The following is a 20,519-nucleotide window of genomic DNA, read 5'->3' as shown; positions in this document are numbered from 1 at the left end:
ATCACTAATCCCATGCCACGGGAAGGGTGTGGGTGACATATCTGATTGGGCAGAGAAGGGAGGGTGAGAGGACTGTGATTCTAAGACACCTTGCAGGGGAAGATACTGTAACAGCTGCAGCTGGTCTACCAGGGTGAACCTCAATCCAAATCCAATCTCTCCTTCCTCCACACCATGAAATTAATTTTTCTTAAACCATTGGCTTCATGGTCATTCTCCCTTCTTATGCCCATTCATCACACCACAGTTAATGCTCATGCACTCCTACATTATTATGACAATAATCCATTGTAGCATTGTAACCAATGGTTTCAGTACTGCACTGCCAACCTTTAACAGGCTCAGAAGTTAGCCACATCTCCTACTGTGGAAGAGATGGAAATAGAATTAGAGAATCCTTTATTTGGAGCTGATGTGATGGTTCAACAGGTTCAAAGTTCAAAGGCTCTTGTCACCAAGCCTGATAGGCTGAATTCCATCCCCAGGACTCACTTGGTGGAAGGGGTGAGCTGAGTCCTGAAAGCTGTTCTCTCACCCCCACACGAGTGTCACACCATGGCATGCACACCCGCACCCAAAGTAGATAAATAAATAAAGCGTCAGACACCACCCCTTTCATTTTAGCTGTACCATGTGACAATCTGAGGAACTGAGAGTAACTGAAAGAGCCACTATACCATGAAACCTGAAAGTCCCCCAGAGAGGGCAGGGCTGCTCCATTGTGTCATCAAGCTATGGGTTTAAATGGAGCAGTTGAGACTTGGGGGTGGGGGGATGGGCAGGGATCATGCAGAAGTCAAGGTGAGGGCTGGAATCTAAAACAGGAGTTTAGCAAAGAAAGGGGATTTGGGTATTATAGTCCAAAAGGCAGGACTCTATGAGCTAGTGAGATGGCTCTGCAGATAGAGATGCTTGTCCCCAAGGCTGACAATCCGAGTTTGATTCCTGGGACACATGGTAGAATGAATTCCTAAAAGTTGCCCCCTGAGCCAGGCATGGTGGCGCACGCCTTTAATCCCAGCACTCAGAAGGCAGAGGCAGGCGGATTTCTGAGTTCGAAGCCAGCCTGGTCTACAGAGTGAGTTCCAGGACAGCCAGGGCTATTCAGAGAAACCCTGTCTCGAAAAAAACCAACCAACCAACCAAACAAACAAACAACCCCCCCCCAAAAGTTGCCCCCTGAAGTCTATACTTACACTATGTGTGTGAACACACACACACACATAAACACAAGGCACATAAATAAATATAATAATTTTTGGAAAAAAAGATATATAAAAAGGTGCAGGTCATCAGCTTAGGACAAATGAGGTTATCTGTGGCCAAAATCTGCATAAATACAGTTGACTTCGAAGTCACCAAGTCTAGTCAAGGCAACTCTGTTTAAAACCAGAGAAAGGGGGGCTCCGAGGACAGCTTAAAAAGGAGGACCCAAATTCGGTTGATCCCCAAGAACCCTTGTGGCAGGGGGCAGAGAAAAGCTGGGCATGCTGGTATAAACCTGTGATTTCAGTGTCAGCCTGGGCTATTTATCAATCAATTAATCAATCAATCAACCAACCAACGAACCAACCAACCAACCAATCAATGGTGGATGATGCCTGAGAAAAGACACCTGAAGAGTTGTCCTTGGTTCTCTATGAGTATATTCTCTCTCTCTCTCTCTCTCTCTCTCTCTCTCTCTCTCTCTCTCTCTCTCTCTCTCTCATAAAATAAAAAACAAAGTTTGGGCCTGTGGGATGGCTCAGTAGGTAAAATCACTTGTGGCAGAGCCTGACAATCTGAGTTCAATCCTTAGGACCTACGTGGTGGAAGGAGAGAACTGGTTCCCATATATGTCCTCTGATCTCCAGTCACAAAAATGAGCCACCTGACATTGATGCTGGTAACTGAGCTCTAATCCTCTGCAAGAACAGTGTATACTCTTAGCCCACTGGGCTCGGGATGTAGCTCTGTTGACTTAAGCTTGCCTGCGTGGAGAGCACTGGGTTGGGACCTCAACACCAGTAAACCTGACTCGGTGGCCCACTCCTGTAAACCCAGCAAAGGAAGGTGAAACAGAGTGAACCAGGATCAAGATTCACCTCAGCTCTATAGTAAGTTCCAGGCTAGCCTAGGCTACATGAGATTCTGTCTTGAGAAAACAAAGATTAGAACAACACCACAACAGTCTTCAAAAGTCTGGCATATGACAGATCCAGAGCCTGCTCAGTGTGTGTGTGTTGTTCTGGTAAGATCAAAATTTGGGATCTGTAAAACTCAGGCCCAATGGTCTTGTAGCTTCCAAGGATGCCCTGGTGAGGAGTTGGCAGGCCTGCTCCACAGTGATTACCACTCTTAATCATGTATATGTGTGTGGGTGTGTCCAGGTGCCCAGGGATGCCAGAGGTGTCAGAGCCCCTGGAAAGGAAATTATAGATAGGGCTGGAAACTGAACTCTGGTTCTCTGCAAGAGCAGTGCATGTTCTTAATCACTGAGCCACCATCTTTCTAGCCCTAGACTCATTCCTTAAAGACATCGAGACCCACCTTGGGTCCTACTGACCTTTTTACTTATGTTTGACCATCTCCCCTGTCTTCTCCTTGGCCCATTTCCATAAAGAAAGTAATGAGAGCAATCTAACTCAGTGTGCAACACTGTTAAGTATTCGGTCAGAAGTCCACAGATATATGTATTTCTCTCTCTCTCTCCCTCCCTCCCCCCTCTCTGTCTGTCTCTCTCTGTCTGTGTGTGTGTGTGTGTGAGAGAGAGAGAGAGAGAGAGACAGAGACAGTGTTGAGAACAAACAGTAAGAGTCTTTTAGAGAGAGTTATCAGTAATGACTTCTATGAACCTAATAACAGAAGATGATTGGGTTTTACCAGATGCCACTGCCTTTGCATTTCATGCATGGTAATTTATTTTTACTTATATGTTATAAAAGCAGTGGTTCACTGGGAATAGAGATAGTATTCTGCTACTTGCCTAGCATACACAAAAACCATGCTTTCAATCTCCGGCACTGCGGCCATGTATGTCTGTAACCCCGGTAAGTATGAAGAGGACACACGGTGAGAAGTTCCAGTTCATCCTTTGCTACACAGCAAGTACTAGGTCAGCCTGGGCTAAGGTGACTGTGTCAGAAAAAAAAAAAATCGATCAAACAAACAGAAAGTATAGGGTCACAGATGATTGGTCCATTAGTTGCAGGATAATTGGAGGGTCGTGGTGGGTGTTACATGCATGCTGTGTGGGAATGGTGCCTGTTCAGATGGAAACTCTCCTGCACAGTAGACTCTCCTGGGTGCTGGAAAAAAAAACAATCTACATTGATATTCAGAGAAGGAAACCTCAATGGTGTGTATAGCTAGCTCAGCTGTTAAAAATGCTAATACTCTTCAAAAACACCATGGTTCCATTGCCAGCACCCATGCTGAGCAGTTCCCAAGTGCCTGCTATTCCAGCCTCAGGAGCGCCAGCACCATCTCTGGCCTCCAAGGGCATTGCACCCATGTACCACACACACACACACACACACACACAAATTTTAAGAAAGGGAACCTCATCCATTCTACTGTGGTCAGTTAGATGAGAGTGGGGGTTGGTTGTGGTGGAGTGTCTGCAATTACCTAGAACACCTAGATGTTGCTAACAAGCAGTCGGGGATAGCAATCTTCAACATCACTATGCCCAATCAATGTCTATAGGTTGAATGTGCCACTGAAGCAGGCCGGCAGCCCTCTGCAAGTGCTTATTGTACACCAGAAGCATGCCTGACAATGCCTTTTAGGTGCTGATCTACATGCTACAAACATGGGCAGAGACTTTCCAAGCTTTTGTGGAAAAGGTCAACACATAAAGAGCCCAGACCAATGAACCTCTGGTGTTGACTTACAGTGGCATTTACATACGGTGGAGGGGTGGGGCTTACTGTTGGGGTTGGTCTTATTGGAGTAGCTGTGGCTTTGTTCGAGGAAGTGTGTCACTGGGAGTGGGCTTTGAGGTGTCAGAAGTTCAAGTCAGGCCCATGACCTTTCTTTCTGCTGCTTGAGGAGTCAGATGTAGAATTCTCTGTTACTTCTCCAGTACCATGTCTGACTGAGCATCACCATGCTTCCCACCAGGGTAACAACGGACTAAACCTCTGACACTGTAAGCAAGCCCCAACTATACGTTCTCCTTTATAAGAATTGCCATGGTCATGATGTCTCTTCATAGCAATAGAGCACTAAGAAAACTTGTCTGAAGGGCAGGGCCTACCTCTTATCTATAATCCCAATATCTATAAAGTACTGAATAATATGGGATTTTTTAATGAATAGTAGAATATTTGCATTAATGTTTAATTACAAAGACTTAAATAAAGGTTAAATGGCTTACCTTTTGCACATCAGAGTCTTCTAAATAAATGTACTTATACACATTATATTCACATTCGGGGAGCAGATAATACATTAATCTTGCACTGGGGCACTATATATGCTGTCGATGTAATTTAATATTTTAGTCACAATCTGAGGTTCCCCTATTTTGAAATCATATAATTAAGTATATGTTCATCTTGGGGCTGAGAATTGACTCAGTGGGCTAAGAGCATGCACTACTCCTATAGAGGACCAAGTTCATTTCCCAGCGTCCATATCCAGCACCTCACAACTTCTTGTCACTCTAACTCCAGAAGATATGGTACTCTCTTCTGGACTCCACAGGCAACTGCACTGGTGTGCACACACCCACACACACAGATACAGTAACATCATTAAAAATAAATTTACCATGTTCATCTTCGAAGTCATTAACCCTCTCAAATATTTAAACGTATAAACTAGAGTGATCCCGGACTGAATAGTGGTGAAGACCCTGGCACACAGAGCTATGGCCACTCAGGTGCCTAATCATCGGAACCTGTGACTATGTGCGTTACACAGCAAAAAGGACTGTGTAGATGTAGTTAAGTTGAAGACTTTGAGATGAGGTCCCCTGGCTGGACCCAGCACAACCCAAAGCTCAGCTTGTTCCCTCCTTTTTATTCAGTTTGGCACAACAGCCCGTGGAGTGGTGCCACATATAGTTAGGGTAAGTTTTTACAACTTAATTAATCCGGGATAGTTGCTCCCTCACAAATATACACAGAGGATTGTCTCTTAGGTACATCGTGGTCTTTCCATTGGACCCAGAGTTGGCATATTAGGGATTGTATAGCTGAGGATTCCTCCTCTGCTTTCCAGAGATGGAATTACAGGTGGGCCTCCACACTAAGCCAGAATTTACATTTGGGGATCCAAATATACAACAAGACGAGTTCATACGTGTGTGTGTGTGTGTGTGTGTGTGTGTGTGTGTGACCATGTATGCATATGTGGGTAGAGGCCAGAAGCCAGCCTTTGGGTGTTTTTCCTTACAACAGCTGTCAACTCTGTCTGTGAGACTAGATCTCTCACAGGGACTTGAGGCTTGCCAAGTAGGCTAGGCTGGCAAGTCAGTGAGTCCAAGAGATCTTAATGTCTCCAGACCTCCAGAGCTCGGATGACAGGCACACACCGCCAGCTTTTGGGTGGGTTCTGGGGACTGAGCTCAGGTCCTCACTGTTTCATGACAAACACTTTACCTAACAGAGCCAGCTCCTCAGCACCAACTGCCTCTTAGTAGTTTCTAGTTGTGTTTTCAGACAGGGTCTCCCTCTGTAGCCCTGACTGACCTGGAATTCAATATGTAGACCAGACTGTCCTCAAACTCACCTGCCTGCCTCTGCTTTCCAGGTGCTGGGATTAAAGGTATGTGCCACCACATCTGGACATCCCCATTTTTGGGTGACAGGAACATATGTATTCCAGATGGGCCTAAGATTCACTATGGATCTGACCATAAGCTCGATCTATTCTCCTTATGTCTGTCTCTCAGGTCTGAGACTATAGGGATGCATAAGTCATGCAGATTTTACCCAGGACTTTGTGACTGCTATGTAGGTAAATACTTTACCAAACACTTTAAGTTACACTTGGTTCAATCCAATTATTGACCCAACCTTGACATTTTTGTTTGTTTGTTTTTTGTTTTGTCTCAGTATTTCAAGACAGGGGTTCTCTGTGTAGCCCTGGCTGTCCTGGAACTCACACTGCAGATCAGACTGGCCTCGAACTCTCAGCGGTCTCTCAACCTCTGCTTTGGTGTGCACTGCCTCAGCAGGGGCCACCACCACCAGATCTGATGACACTTTTTATTTTCTTTTTTTAAGCTTTAAATTCTTTAAGTTTGCTTGGTTTGTACTGCTTGGCTTTAAGTTAGGTATGAAGATTCCAGATAGTTAAAAAGTTCAAATCCCTTCATCCCCAAGTATATGGCTAAGGGAGATAGATACCCAACTGAGGTCACTTGTCAGAGGCCTGGGTGCTACTCATAATCATTTGAAAGGCTGTGTATCATTTTTTTTTGGCATGGTATGTGTTTGTATGTGTGTGTGTGTGTGTGTGTGTGTGTGTGTGTGTGTGCATGTATCAGTATACATTCACGTGTGCAGATATACATTCATGTGATAACCTTGGGTGTCATCCTTAAAGAGGCTATCTGCCACAGTATCTTTTAATGGGCTGAAGTTTACCAATTAGGGTAGGCTGGCCAGCCAATGAACCTCAGAGATCCACCTACCAGTGCTAGGGTTATAGGCATAGATCACCAAACCTAGCATTTTGTTTGTGTGGTGTGGTGTGGTGTGTGTGTGTGTGTGTGTGTGTGTGTGTGTGTGTGTGTGTGTGGTGGCTTCTGGAGATCAAACTTAGGTCTTCACATTTGGAAGGTAAGCACTTCACTGATATAAATATCCTCTGAGCCCTGAAAATCCATGTACAATGTATGCTTCACCTCAGAAGCTTAGGCAACGAAATTAAGTCATTTTAACATAGGTGTTTTAAAGTTAAGTTTACATCGTTTTGAGCTGTCCCAGCCAATGGGGTCTAATTTCCTTTCTAGTCACTGCTTTGGCTATCATCACTGACCTCAAGGTGTCTATCTCTCATTGTCTCTCCTGGCACTGGAAATCAAACCTAGGCTTTCACTCCTGCTAAGTAAGCTCGCGACTACTGAGCTATGTGAGTGTTCTCCTTACATTTAGTTTGAGTGTGGGTGCACGTTTATGCCACAGAGTAAATGTAGATGTTTGGAGGACAAGTCTGGAGAATTTATTTTCTCCTTCCACCATGTGAGTTCTGGGATAGAAGGAGTCATCAGGCTTGGTGGCAAGTACCTCTCCCCAGGGTGCCATCTCAGCCCCGCTGAGCTCCTTCCCCTCTCCCTCTGTCTCTGTGTCTCTATTCTGAGATAGGGTCTCACTCAACTTCTCAGCCTGCCCTTCAACTCATCCTACACCTCAGGAGTTAAGGCTGGAGTTTGTGATCCGGAGTTGTGTTACTCATTTATTTTGAAGAGGTTCTTCCAAGTCACTGATGGTAGGGTCGCTTATGAGTCAGCTAGAACACCCAGTCAAAGACTCTCCAGCCCTGTTGGTGCGTGGAGCCACTGCCAAGAACCAGGAGGCTGAGCTTGGCTGTACAGAAAGAACAAATGCCTATTACCTCCAGGGCCTAGCTACCCAGGGTTACAAGTCTTGCCATCAGCTACCAAGTCTAAAAGGTCCAATCATCTTTGCCTGCCAACTAATTCCAAGTGAGGACAGAGCCCTTGCTCTTAATCTCTCAAAGCACAGCCAAGGGCAGACTGCAGACACAGGGAAAGGTCACAGGCAGGAGCAGTGTCTGCCAATATCCAGGAATGTTTGCCCGGTCTAAGGTGAAAAAAAAAAAAAAAAAAAAAAAAAGAAGTCTTGAGTCTTGTTACACCCAACTGTTTAATTATCTTAAATATGTTACTTAGGTTCAGGATTAGATTAGGTTTAAGATATGTATTCACAAGGTTCCTAGATCTATAAAATGTAAGCAATATACAAACTGAACCAAAAAGTGTAAAACTCCATGACTATCATGTATGTAACACCACAGATAATGTTTTGCTGACATGAAATTGTCTCTTGGGATGGAACTCATGGCTATGGTTATAACTAGGGCCAGATGTAAAGGCAAACGAGTGCTTGGTTAACATCAGATCATTCAGAAGAGGCATGGAAACACATGAATTGTTTTAAAGAATATAATTTAAATGAGAGCAGAAAAGTACTTCTCTCTCAAAGAGAACCTGTAGGTACAGGAGCACTTTGTCTGCCAAGTCAATACAGGGCCCCAGAGTCTCTTGCTCACCCCAAATTTAGTGAAGTAAAATCTGCACTTTACAACTAATTCTTACATTTTAAAATGAATCATAAGTGTATGTTTGTGCACACGTGTGCTGTGCTGTGCACATGTTGTGGCACGTGTTTCAGGAGTCAGTTCTTTCCTTTCACCATGTGGGGGCCTGGGGTTGGACTCAGGTCATTACAGTTGGTTGCAAGTGTCCTTACCTGTTGAGCCATCTTGCCAGCCTAGAACCTGCATTTTAAACAAGATGTCCAGGTGATAGATATACAGATTAAAATCTGAGAAGCGGGCTGGAGAGATGGCTCAGTGTTTGAGAGCACTGACTGCTCTTCCGAAGGTCCTGAGTTCAAATCCCAGCAACCACATGGTGGCTCACAACCATCTGTAATGAGATCTGACGTCCTCTTCTGGTGTGTCTGAAGACAGCTACAGTGTACTTAGATATAATAATAAAGAAATCTTTAGGCCGAGAACCAGAACGAGCGGGGTTGACTGGAGCGAACAGAGGTCCAGAATTCAAAATTCCCAGCAACCACATAATGGCTCACAACCATNNGTACAGCTATAGTGTACTCATATACATAAAATAAATAANTAAATAAATCTTTAAAAAAAATTTGAGAAGCATGAATGTATTTTCCAGTTTATTCTTCATTGAGCAAATATAAAGATGGGGCATGGTCTAAAGTTTTGTTTTAAGAGAGGGTCATGCGTAGCCCAAGCTAGTCTCAAACTCATCACGTAGTGAGAATCACCTTGGATTTCTGATCCTCCTGGTTCCATGTCTGGTTCACACATGGGTCATCGTGTGGGGTCTTACGCTGTTCTGAGGATCCAACCCGGGGTTTCACGCACTTAAAGCAGGCATCCTACTAACTGAGCCACACAGCCTGTAAAGCAATCGTCCCCCCCCCCCACTTCCTCTTCCTCTCTCAGACAGTTCCTTGCTCCTTCTTTTTCAGGGATGCAGGAAGGTAGGTGTAAGAGGAACCTAGAATTTTCTAGGGATGACAGTGAGTAGTGGTAACGTTAAAAGGGCCCATCTAGGTGATTTCCACTATGAAGGCTCTGTTTAGGAAGTTACTCTGTTTATGTGAAATATGCAGAGTAGGCAAACACATAGAGACAGGAAATAGATTCTGACTTGGTAAAGGATTGGGGAGGAGAAAATAGAGAATGACCAGCAGGCAGGGGATGTCTTTTGGGGATTAGTGATGATTAGTAGTGACAGTCTTGAGGTAGAATCAGGGCTGATGGTGGCACAGCTGTGAATGGCTCACCACACCTGGCTTTTTACATATGCTCTGGGGGATCAGAACACAGGTCCTGTGGTTGCTCAGCAGGAAGTTTCCTGACTGACTTTTCTTGCCAGACTCTTATTTCAGGTATTTTCTTGAAACCCTACTCACCTGTGATTCAAAGGTTTTGTTCTTTCCCTGCCTTTATTTTCCCCTGCTAGGCAATGTCCTCAGGCATTCTGAAGGCTGCAGAGATGACGAAGCGGCTTTGCCTTAGGTAATAGCGGTGATCAAATCATGGATATCAGCAATACCCACACAGGGCTGAGGGTTTTGCAGTAAGAGGAACACTGAAAAGCACCAAAGGGATGTTTAAACCTAGAGCCATCTGTGTTGCAGAAGCAAGAAATTATTTCTTGGTGCCTGACTCTGGTGAATTCTCTTTGAACTTTTGTTCAAATGAATGAATTCATTTTGTTCAAATGAATGAATGATGAATGAATGCTGACCCAGGTGAGATAAGAAGCATTTTAGCAATGCCACAAGCAAAGGATTTCAAAACGAAGAGCCAGAGGAAAGAATACACGGGAAGAATGAACGAGTGCCGGCTGGAGCTGCCCTGTCTCATCTGGATTCTGAGACAGGGTATCATGTAGCACAGGCTGGCCTGAGACTTTCTGTGTAGTTAAGGATGTTCTTGAACTCTTAATCCTCCTGCCTCAGCCTCTTACGTGGTCAAGTGTCCATCACCAGCTGGACTAGAAAGAGTAGGAGCAGGATGAGAATGAGAAGAAGTTAATATAAATTGTTGTCTTGTACAGTTTTGCACAGGTTTTCCTCATTGGTAAAATCATTTTGTCAACATGGAGAGAAGAAACTTTGTAGGGTGTTGGGTGTTGAGGACCTTGTGCAGATACTGGGAAAGTGCTCTCTTCTGAGCCCCTTGAACAAACTCTCTCTCTCTCTCTCTCTCTCTCTCTCTCTCTCTCTCCCCCCCCACCCCGTTTTTCAAGACAAGGCTTCTCTGCCTGGCCATGGCTGTCCTGGAACTTGCTCTGTATATCAAGATGGTCTGGAACTCACAGAGATCCACCTTTCTCTGCCTCCCAAATGGCAGAATTAAAGGCATTCATTACTACCACCAGGCAAAACATTTTTATAAATATGGTCTCTAGTGAGGTACAGAGATTGAGATTAAGAACTAACAAGAACCCTGGCCACAGAAAAGGGCATCCCGCACCCCTCAAGAGGGTAAAAATGTCAAGGACTTTTGAGGTGGGTCAAAGGGTAAAGGAAAGGAATTTGCTGCCAAGTCTGAAGTTCTGGGTTCGATCCTTAGGACCCACATGGAATTACCAACTCTCAAACCTTGTCCTCTGATAAACAGACAGACAGGCAGACAGATGGACACACATATTTTAGGTGTATACAAAATAAAGAAATGTAAAACAAACAAACTAAAACTAAAAACAAGCAAAGAGGAAATGTGAGGGTCCTTCCAACTTACCCTTCCTCCATTTGACCCCAGTTGAGGTTACCTATTCTATAGGAATGTTCTATCATCATCAAGTTTGTATTACCCAGAAAATATTAAGAGTATACCGTCCTCAAGGCCACGGCATGATAATACCAACCCTCATTCTTAAAATGATTGAACCACTTTGATTTAAAAAGCAGTGTTCCTTGCACACAGCACCTATCCTTTGTTTTATCCATGAAATGTCTTTTGCTTAGGCTTTGTTTTCGAGGGCCTTATGTTTAGAACTGATTGAAGAGTGCACTTCAAAGCCTATACCCTCTATTAGCAGTTAGGTGGGACAACCTGATGCCAGGAGGTCGAGTTTCCCCACTCTGTGCTATTGCCCCTCTTTTGTGTCCCTAGAGTCCATCAGTAGGTAGGTTTTAGAAGAGAGAGGAGGGGCAGGACTGACAGTCAAGGAACCAATCGCTGACTGGCGATGGGGTGTGGCCACAGAGCCACGCCCTCCCCTCCCAACCCGCTAAATCCCGCCTCCCTCGCACCTGTGAGTGCCAGTGCTTCTAGGCAGGCGCCCGCTCCGAAACTGGGTAGGAGGCGGGGAAGGAGGCGGAACAGGGGGCGTGGCTTCACCTCTCGCGAGACCGCCTCCTGTTGCCGAGGCCGCCGTTCCGCGGCTCTGACTGGCCGGGGGCTGCGCAGCCGCCATGTTCGGTTGCTATGCTGCGGCCTCGGAGACGGGGAGTGCTTGAGAGAGGAGGAGGAGACGGAGGAGGCGGTGGAGGCGAGGGAGGAGGAGGAGGAAGGAAAGGAGGAGGAGGAGGAGGAGGAGGGTGACCGAGGCTCTCCTTTGCACTCTCACACAGAGCCGCCTCCCTGGTGTCACCCGCCGCCTCCACGCCGCGCGCGCTTCCCTGCTCCGCGGACGCGACATTGTTCTTTTAAGACTCCCGGGACCTGTCAGAAATCGGGGCTCCGGGACTTGAAAGAGACTTGACTTCGGCCCGCGACTTGCGGGGACCGCGGCACTTTCGGGGCGCGTGTGAAGGGATTAGCTCATCTCGCCGCGAGGTGCGAGCGCGCGCCTCCCCGCGCACGCCGGCCCCGCCGCAGCCCCGCAGGATGACGGGGTGCAGGCGGCCCGCGGCCGTGGCGCGGCCGCTGTGGCGGCGGCAGTTCGCGGGGCGCTGAGGGCGAGCATCGCGACGCGGACCACGCGCCTCTTTCCCCCGGCCGCGAGCCCGGGGCCTCTTGGCTTTTTGTATTTGTTGTTGTTGTTTTCTTTCTCCAGCCGGGAGGACGCGGCTGTGATAACGCAGGTAAGAGAGGCGCTTGGGGCGGTTTTTCGCTCGGCCTGCTTGGGCCCCCTTTGCAGGTCCTGGGCGCGCACCTGAAGCTCGCCGGGCCGGGTGGCCAGACTACCCGATCGACTTCCCTTTTCTTAGTGGGTTCGGGCACTAGAATCTTCCTGAGGTTTACAGTTGAAATCTGCAAGGGATGAGTGCAAGGGAGAAGGGGTGGAATAGATACGGAGATGAAATGTTTCTAAACTCGAGGTAAGGCTGGAGAATCTTCAGAATTTCATTTGTGGGATTCTTTTTTCTAATTGTTAATGTTAGGTTAATTGACTCATATAAACATCTTAATTTTTTTCGCACGCGGTAGGAACACACGCTTCCTTCCATTGAACTTGAAAGTCTCTTGTGACTTGCTAGTACTCTACTTGCTTTTAGGAATCTGTAGTTGGGCCCAAAAAGTTGAGATGTAGAAGAACATCTGAATCTTCCACTTCGATTTTTCATGCTGCTTTGGAATCGTCCGTCCCTACCTTCATGATGTTTAGATTCAGTGTGAGTCTGTAGTAAAGGACAGATCGGTGTTTGTGGGGTTTTGTAAAATATAAGCACAGTGATTTGTGGCTTTGTGGCTTTACATTTTTGATTCGGTGTCAATGTTTGTTTTATAGTTACTTACAGGAAAAAATGGAGCGTATGATTATCCTTTGTGGACAGGAACTGTTCTTACCAAAGCGTAGATACCTTAATTGTCCCAGGAGGATTTCTGAAAATCAGTTCAATTCAGAGATTTAAGAGAAGCTAGAATGGTGGGGTGGGGGTGGTGTAGTTTAAATGCATGTATGGATGCATTTGCTGGGGTTTCTTCAGTAATGGAACAATTTACAGTTTCACTGATAATCCATATCGATGTTTCCCTGAAACTTAGGTCAGAGACTTGATGTTTGGCTTTGCATCACAGAGTGACATCAGTGTGGACAAGGACTATGTAGAGGGTTTTAAAAACTGTTCCAGGAGGACTAGTCATACCTAACTTTTGGAATGAGCAATTCAAGAAATACTGAGTGTGTGACCAGATTTTGGGTCCAGATGAAGTAACACAGTTATTTGGTCACATTTAAAAGATGGCTGTGGAGGAAAAACAAAATCAAAAAGCTAATCTATCTGACTTGTAAAGTCAGACTAGAAGACTGGAAGGGCAAATACCGCAGCCTTTTGAGAACCTTGGGTTTGTGAACCTAAGTGTGTCAGAGGGGAAAACTTGTTTTCCAAAAAGGGGAGGAATGACCTTAAACAATTATTCAGAGTACCTAATAGACTATACCTAGATATATTATTTAAATCTCGAATTTGAGGATTACAAATTCGATGTTCTTTTAAAGGAAAAGTCAGTTTACAAGGAGAGGCTTATGAGCTGTCTAGAACCATTTTATTCACTCATACGATCAGTCATGGCACCTTTTTTGTCAGTATTCATTTCTGCTCCAATTTCCACAGAAGCTATTTTTGTGTCTCTCCACATTTTTATGGCATTCTTATCTTTGTTCATATTTTATCATAGCACATGTGCATGGATGTGATCTTGATTTCTAAGAAAAGCATAGTTGTGTGTGTACGTGTACATGTGTACATGACAGTGTTTTGTATTTATCTGCTCCTTTAACATTTGGTAAAAAGATTGTTTTAAACACAAGGAATCATCACTAATTTAATAGTTTTTCTTAATACTGAGTTGGGTACAGTTTGTTAAGGTAGAAGATCAGAGATTCCTCAAAAGTTAGTAACAGATGAGTGAGTATATGAGGTTCTCATCTTGGGTTCCTAATGGCTTCTAGGTGGTGGTAAATTGTGTCAAGTTTTCTCCCCACCATGTCCTAATTGAGTAGCTTTAAAACGTCCCTAGTAACATTGTTGCTTTAAATTTATGACACTAATTTCTAATTTAAGCTAGGCATAACACCAGCATCTATTGAACACATTTGCTAAAAATACTTTCTGGGTCGGATGTACTTAGAATGCAGCCTCAGGAAGAGTCACTTGAACTGTTCTAGTGTGACCAGTTGTGGATATTATTTTTTAAAGAACTTTAATAAAATTACAGAATCATATAAATTAGATTTTTATCAGTTTAGGCATAGGTGCCACCTTTTTAGTATATAAAATGAGACAGTAATAAATTTATGTATGATAGCAATAGAAACTTTTTTCAGATTTTAAGAAAACTTATGTGAACTCTGTTGATTCTTAAGTACTCTGGTTTGTACACCTGAAATGTTTTAATTTTATGTATTGCAAATAGAGTTGGATTGCAAATAGTGTGGATTGTTATTTAGTTAGTATTTATGGCCTTTCCTTAACTCTGAAGAGGAGACCAGTAGTTAGGTTTTTGAGTAAATTATCTTTAAAGAGCAAAATAAGAATTGGATAATTTAAAGGAGATTATTACTTATTGAGAGTACTTCTTTCCTCCTCTGAGAGTTTTGTTGTTTAAAAGCAAGAAACCTTAAAAAACATGTAGGAGCCTAGTCTTGTTTGGTAGATGTTTAAGGGCAAATGGTTTAAAGGTCTGTTTGAATTCTTCATATTAGGAATGCAAAATTTGTGAATTAGTTAGGAATGTAAGTCTATGCGAATTAATGTAGCTAAATAGACATTGTTACTCATCAATGAAATTTGCTTATTGATAGAAATATACTGGTTTACAAACTGAGCTGTGTTTTGGTATTTTTCAGGATTTTTGCATGTAACAAAGTTTTTAAATGATACAGTTCAGAGATGTTAAATTTACTGGAGAGTAGAAGCATTAAAGATTAATTTCTGGAAGTTGGATTTTTTTTTTTTTTTTTTTTTTTTTGAGGGGAGGAGGCCAGTAAAGTACTGTAGAGAAACATTGGTATGTTTCATGTAATGTTCAATTAGTACAGATAGTGAGAAGGAACATAACGAAGAAGTAATATAGAATAGTCTTTACTGGCGTAGAAGAACAGTTGTCTAGAAATTGTACAATTTATTTTATATCCTTTGAATGAGAATTCAGTATAGTAATAAAATATAAGGGGTGTTTATTATATTCACAGTTATCTTTCATTTCATTATTCCCTGGTAGAAACAGTGGAAGAAAGGTTTGAGTATTTGAGCAAATTGGTAAGAACTGAATGCTTATCTTAAGAGGAAGGCATTAATTTGGGAGGCTCGCTTAATTCTGTCTTCTCACAGGAGGTTCTGTGGAGTACTAGACAGAAAAGAAGATCCAGCGGGGGAAGACTGTTAGTATTTATTATCTGTTGAGTTCCAGACAGTGTACATATAAAAAAGTTATTTCACTTAACTAACAAGTATACTCTTGAGGCGTGTTTATTAGTTCACCTGTATGTCAGCCTTGTGCCATTTGCTCCTGTCCAAGCAGAATTCAAACCATGCCTGTCCCACTGTAAAGTTTGCTCCTTTTTTTTTTTGTTTTTTTTTGAGACAGGGTTTTTCTGTATAGCCCTGGCTGTCCTGGAACTCACTTGGTAGACCTCGAGTTCTAGGCTGGCCTCGAACTCAGAAATCCGCCTGCCTCTGCCTCCCGAGTGCTGGGATTAAAGACGTGCGCCACCGCACCCGGCCCGTAAAGTTTGCTCTTTAGAGCAGCAGTACAGTCCAGTTAAGTTTTCTGTAGTGATGAAATTACTTTGCCCTCTTTCCCAGATTTATTGAAGTATAGTTGACACATATATATGGGGGAAGTATTTTTTCCTTACCCTGTTAGATATGATAGCCATTAGCCATGTGTAGGGTGTGGAACACTTGAAGTGTAGGACTAGTTTATGTGAAAAGCTGAGGTTGATGTTTCATTTTGTTTTAGTCATTTAAGTTTTTAGCCAAATGTGGTTGCTTGTTACATGGTCTGAGTTAACATAGCTTTAAGATCTTGCTTCCTAGAAAATCTGAGGTCTGGGCTGGGGAGATGGCTCAGTGGTTAAGAGCACTGACTACTTTTCTGAAGGTCCTGAGTTCAAATCCCAGCAACCCCATGGTGGCTCACATCCATCTGTAATGCGACCCTCTTCTGATGTGTCTGTAGACAGCTACAGTGTACTTAGATATAATAATAAATAAATCTTAAAAAAAAAAAAAAAAAAAAAAAATTTAAAAAAAAAAAAAAAAAAAAAAAAAAAAAATAAAAAAAAAAAAAAAAAAAAAAAACCTTTAAAAAAAAAAAAAAAAAAAAAAGAAAATCTGAGGTCTGGTATTCCGTCTTCCATGGCTTTACACAACTTACGTAATCCTTGAGCTCCAATTTAACCTGTTGAGAAAATGATGGGATTACCAAGGCTCTGTTTTGCTTTAAAGTTCAGTAACTTCTTAGAACACACCAGTGGCATTTAATATTCACAAGCATTATTCTGAAGGACTTCTCCCTCCCCACTGAGTTCATCACTCATATAAAGATTTTATTTTTGAGAAGAATATTTCTGTACATACTCCTATACACAATTATTTGGTGAAAGCATTACTTTATCTTTTTATTTGTCTCACACGGGCCAAGGTGATGCTAGGTAAGTGCTCTGCCTTTGAACTACATGTTGAATAAAAACTGAATCTTTAAAAAAATCCCTTTTTTTTTTTAAGATTAGCAACTTTACAAAATAGAAATGTTGTACATGATAGTGGACTCATGAAGCAACAGGAAAGAAAAGAAAAAATCCTTGCCATTTTCCCATGTAAGATATATAGCAGTTCCTGGTACTTATCAAACTAATTCTTAACCTGTTTGCTGGGCTTTGAAAACTTTTCTCCTTGTTTGATCTTACCCTATTTCTTATTCTTGCTTAAAACACAACATTGTTTTCCCCTTTACCCTTGTCTCCTCAGTTTATACATTTTTTTGATTTTTTTCAGTCCATACCTCTTAAGTCTTCCCAAGAATCTCACTTTTTTTTTTTTTTGCTAGATAATCCAGTCAAAATGATCTGGGTTTCAGACCTGGCAGTAAGTACCTTGGGGCTAATGTATATTTGTTTAGATACAATTTTGTATATTTTTCTTACATCAATTAAAAAATTTTCATGTGTGTGTTCACATGTGTGTACATGTGTGCTAGCCCATGCAGGTTCATGTAGAGGCCAGAAGTCAACATTTCAATGTCTTCTTCAGTCCTTATTTCCCTTTATTTTTTCAAGTTGGGTTTCTTACTAATCCTGGACTAGAGTTTAGTGGTTCTGGCTAAACTGGCTGGCTGGTGAGCTTGTTTCCCCTGCCTCATGCTTGGGTTACTGTTATGTGTCACCATTTTCAGCTTTTGATAGGTGTTGGAATTAAAATTCAGCACCCAACTCAGGCCCCCCTCCCCCTTTTTTTGTAAGTTTTATCTAATAAGTATAAGAACATTTAAAACAAGGGTTGTTTCTTTTCTATTGTTTCATGAGTTCAGTTTCTGTTCAGCAATTTTTTTTTTTAAAGAAAGTTGTAATTAAAAAAAGATTAGCATTTACTCCAATCACCATTTGAATTGATATTTTTGTTTTCTTCCAGGCAACAATCCCCCCACAACCCCCCCCCCCCCAATTTGTGTGTATTTGTTAAAAGTTTTGTGACAAAGATAGAATTTTGAATACAATATATTGGAAACATTTCATGGTTCAGGCTTTTCAATATAAGAAAAAGATCACAGACTTTGGAGCCAAATAAATGAATTTAAAATCTGGTCTTATAAAAACCTTGGCAAATTTTATGACCTTTAAGCCAGTTGATTTTTTGTTTGTTTGTTTTGTTTTTGAGACAAGGCCTCATGTTGTAACTCAGACTTAAAACTTATGTAGCCCAGGCTCACCTTGAACAAATACATTCTTCCTGACTCTGGTTTCTGAGTGACAGTGTGGCTTTGAATTGTTGAGTACTAAGAATGTATATCTTTGAAGCATCTAGGATTATGTTTTAAGTAAGTGGCAATTGGTATAGCCACTTTTTCTGTTTTATATTACCATGTTCATGAACATAATTTAAATGATAATTCAAACATTCAGATGACTTACTATAACTAAAACATTTGCCTGTTGTTAAACAGTGTTTTATTTCTTCAGTCTAAAACCAGAGGGCTGGGGTTATGGTTCGGGATTATCCCAAATATCTCTTTTGCAAAAATAGACTGTAAATGTTCTTATTTTGGAAAAAAAATAGTTCTACCTTGTTTTAATTATTGCATTTTTGAAAAATTTGTCTTACTGGGGACTAATGTGGCAAACATTCCTTTACATGTTAATCAAACATTTGAATTTCTGATATAGTGGCAACAGTGTTATCTATAAAGGTAAATATAGTTTGATACTTTCCTTTGAGTTCAAATTCTAGGCTGATCTACATGTTCACATACACAATTTAGAGTGACAGTGTATTAAGATCTGGGGGAAATGAGAATTGGCATTTAGATATGGTCTTGAAGGGTGAGTTGGAACTGATCAGGGTAGAAGGAATAGCTTGTATAAAAGTCAGAAGTGTGAAAGGGTATGTAGTATATTTAAAGAAATGCAAGTTGTCTGTTATATATCTCTGAGTGGGCATAGTTTCTTGTTTATGTGTGTTTGCTCTTGTTCTTGGTCAAGTGGGGTCATATTTAGACCTTTAGAATGCATCTTCCTGTTGAGCATATAAGAACTTGTAGGATGGTTTCTTCTGACTTTAAATCATCTCTTGTCTTATCCTAGTGGTAAAATGATTGTTTTATTTATTTGATGTCAAGTTGAGAAAAGTACGGTTTTAGAACCCACTCCGCCTTGGAATCTCTACCATGTCATAAAAAATAAAATGAATTCCAACTCCTAGAGTAAGCATAAATTAAGGTCATGTCAAAGTCTTTGTCTTTTTCTTTCTTTCTTTTTCTTTTTCTTTCTAAGATAGGGTCTCACTGTTTAGCTCAGTCTGATCTCAAACTCTTGGCAGTCCTCCTGCCTCAGCCTTGTGGAAACTGAGACTGCAGGTTTGAGTTGCTGTGTCTAGCTCAAAGGTTCCCTTTTCTATTCCCACTACCCTTAGTACTTAACTTGTTCATTGTTTTCTTTGTGTATGACTGTGTAAATATGTATGTGAAATACCTTTTCATTTTCGTACCTTGTAAATTGGCATTAGCAATAGGCAGCGGTTACAGATACTTGTATAATCAAATAAAATTTAAGTATAGGTTTTAGAAATATGGGTTCCTGATTTTAGAGTTAATGGTACAAAGCTGTATAAGGGTATCAGGGAGACAAGAATGCTGTTATAGTGGTGTAGGTGAGGTATGAAAAGAATTAGAGATGGGGAAATAAAGAATGACAGTATATTTAAACATAGGAGAAGAAGGAAAAAATGAAGTTAGTGCTAAGATTTAGCCTTTGGCAGTTCTCCTTTGGGAAGATGGGCAAATACTTTTGGATATATTTAATGAACCAGCTGTTTTGCTGGCACCATGGTTGTCATAAGTTTACACTGAACTTTGAGAATTAACACGTTGGAGTAATTTCACACCTAATGAAAATTCTTAAAGAGCTTCTGAAATCTCTTTAACCACATTTTAACATTGAACTAGCTATAGACTATATGTATACACAAGATTACCCTAGGGCATTTGTAGTGATATCCTTTCATTTGTCTAGAGGTTCCCCTGGTATTAGAATTGATCCTTTTTCCTCTTTTGCTGTATCTATTTTGTTGTTGTTTTTGGAGAGACTGGGTTTCCTGTGATGCAGGCTAATCTTGATTTTGTTGTATAGCCAAGGTCAACCTCGAACTTCCAATTCTCATGTCTGTACATCCCAAATGCTGGGATTACAGCATGTGTCACTGTGCCAGGTTTATGTGTTGCTGAGGATGGGACGTAGGGCTTTGTATATGCTAGGTAAGCAACTCTACTGACCTAATCATGTCTTCATCTTAGCCCTCTTACACCGTATCATGTTTTGATGAAACTGCCTAATCTCTTTGCTGATCTGCTCTCATCCTTAGTTCCACTTTGTGGTTGTTGTTTTTTGGTTATTTGTTTTTGTTTTTATTTTTGTTTGTTTGACTTTTGGGACAGGTTTTCCCTGGCTGTGCTGGAACTCCCTCTGTAGGTGAGGCTAACCTCCAACTCACAGAGATCCACCTGCCTCTGCCTCCCAGAGTGCAGGGATTAAAGGCCTGTGCCACCACCCCTGGCTCTAGCTCCACATTTCTGATTAATCTTTCTGAACCATTTGAGAATATGTTATAGACAGAAATGCCCAAATATCCTAGTCTTTATTTACCAAAACATGGATAACTTCTCACAAAACTGCCTGATCAGTAAAT

At 42.0% G+C, this 20,519-nt stretch overlaps 1 protein-coding gene across 2 annotated transcripts in view; it reads left to right on the top strand.

Annotated features, from left to right (window-relative positions):
* Window positions 1-11,740: 11,740 nt before the first annotated feature.
* The window catches only part of Ptpn4 (protein tyrosine phosphatase non-receptor type 4), a 168,477-nt gene continuing 159,698 nt past the window's right edge, over window positions 11,741-20,519 (top strand). For both annotated transcript variants that reach the window (XM_029539304.1, XM_021197760.2), the window contains exon 1: window positions 11,741-12,257. The gene's annotated coding sequence lies outside the window, so the exon portion shown is untranslated. The remainder of the gene's footprint in view (window positions 12,258-20,519) is intronic.

The sequence above is a fragment of the Mus pahari genome, chromosome 5, assembly GCF_900095145.1.
Source record: "Mus pahari chromosome 5, PAHARI_EIJ_v1.1, whole genome shotgun sequence".
Lineage (NCBI taxonomy): Eukaryota > Metazoa > Chordata > Mammalia > Rodentia > Muridae > Mus > Mus pahari.
Note: the sequence above shows the minus strand (reverse complement) of the source record. Positions and strands in the feature narration are given on the sequence as shown.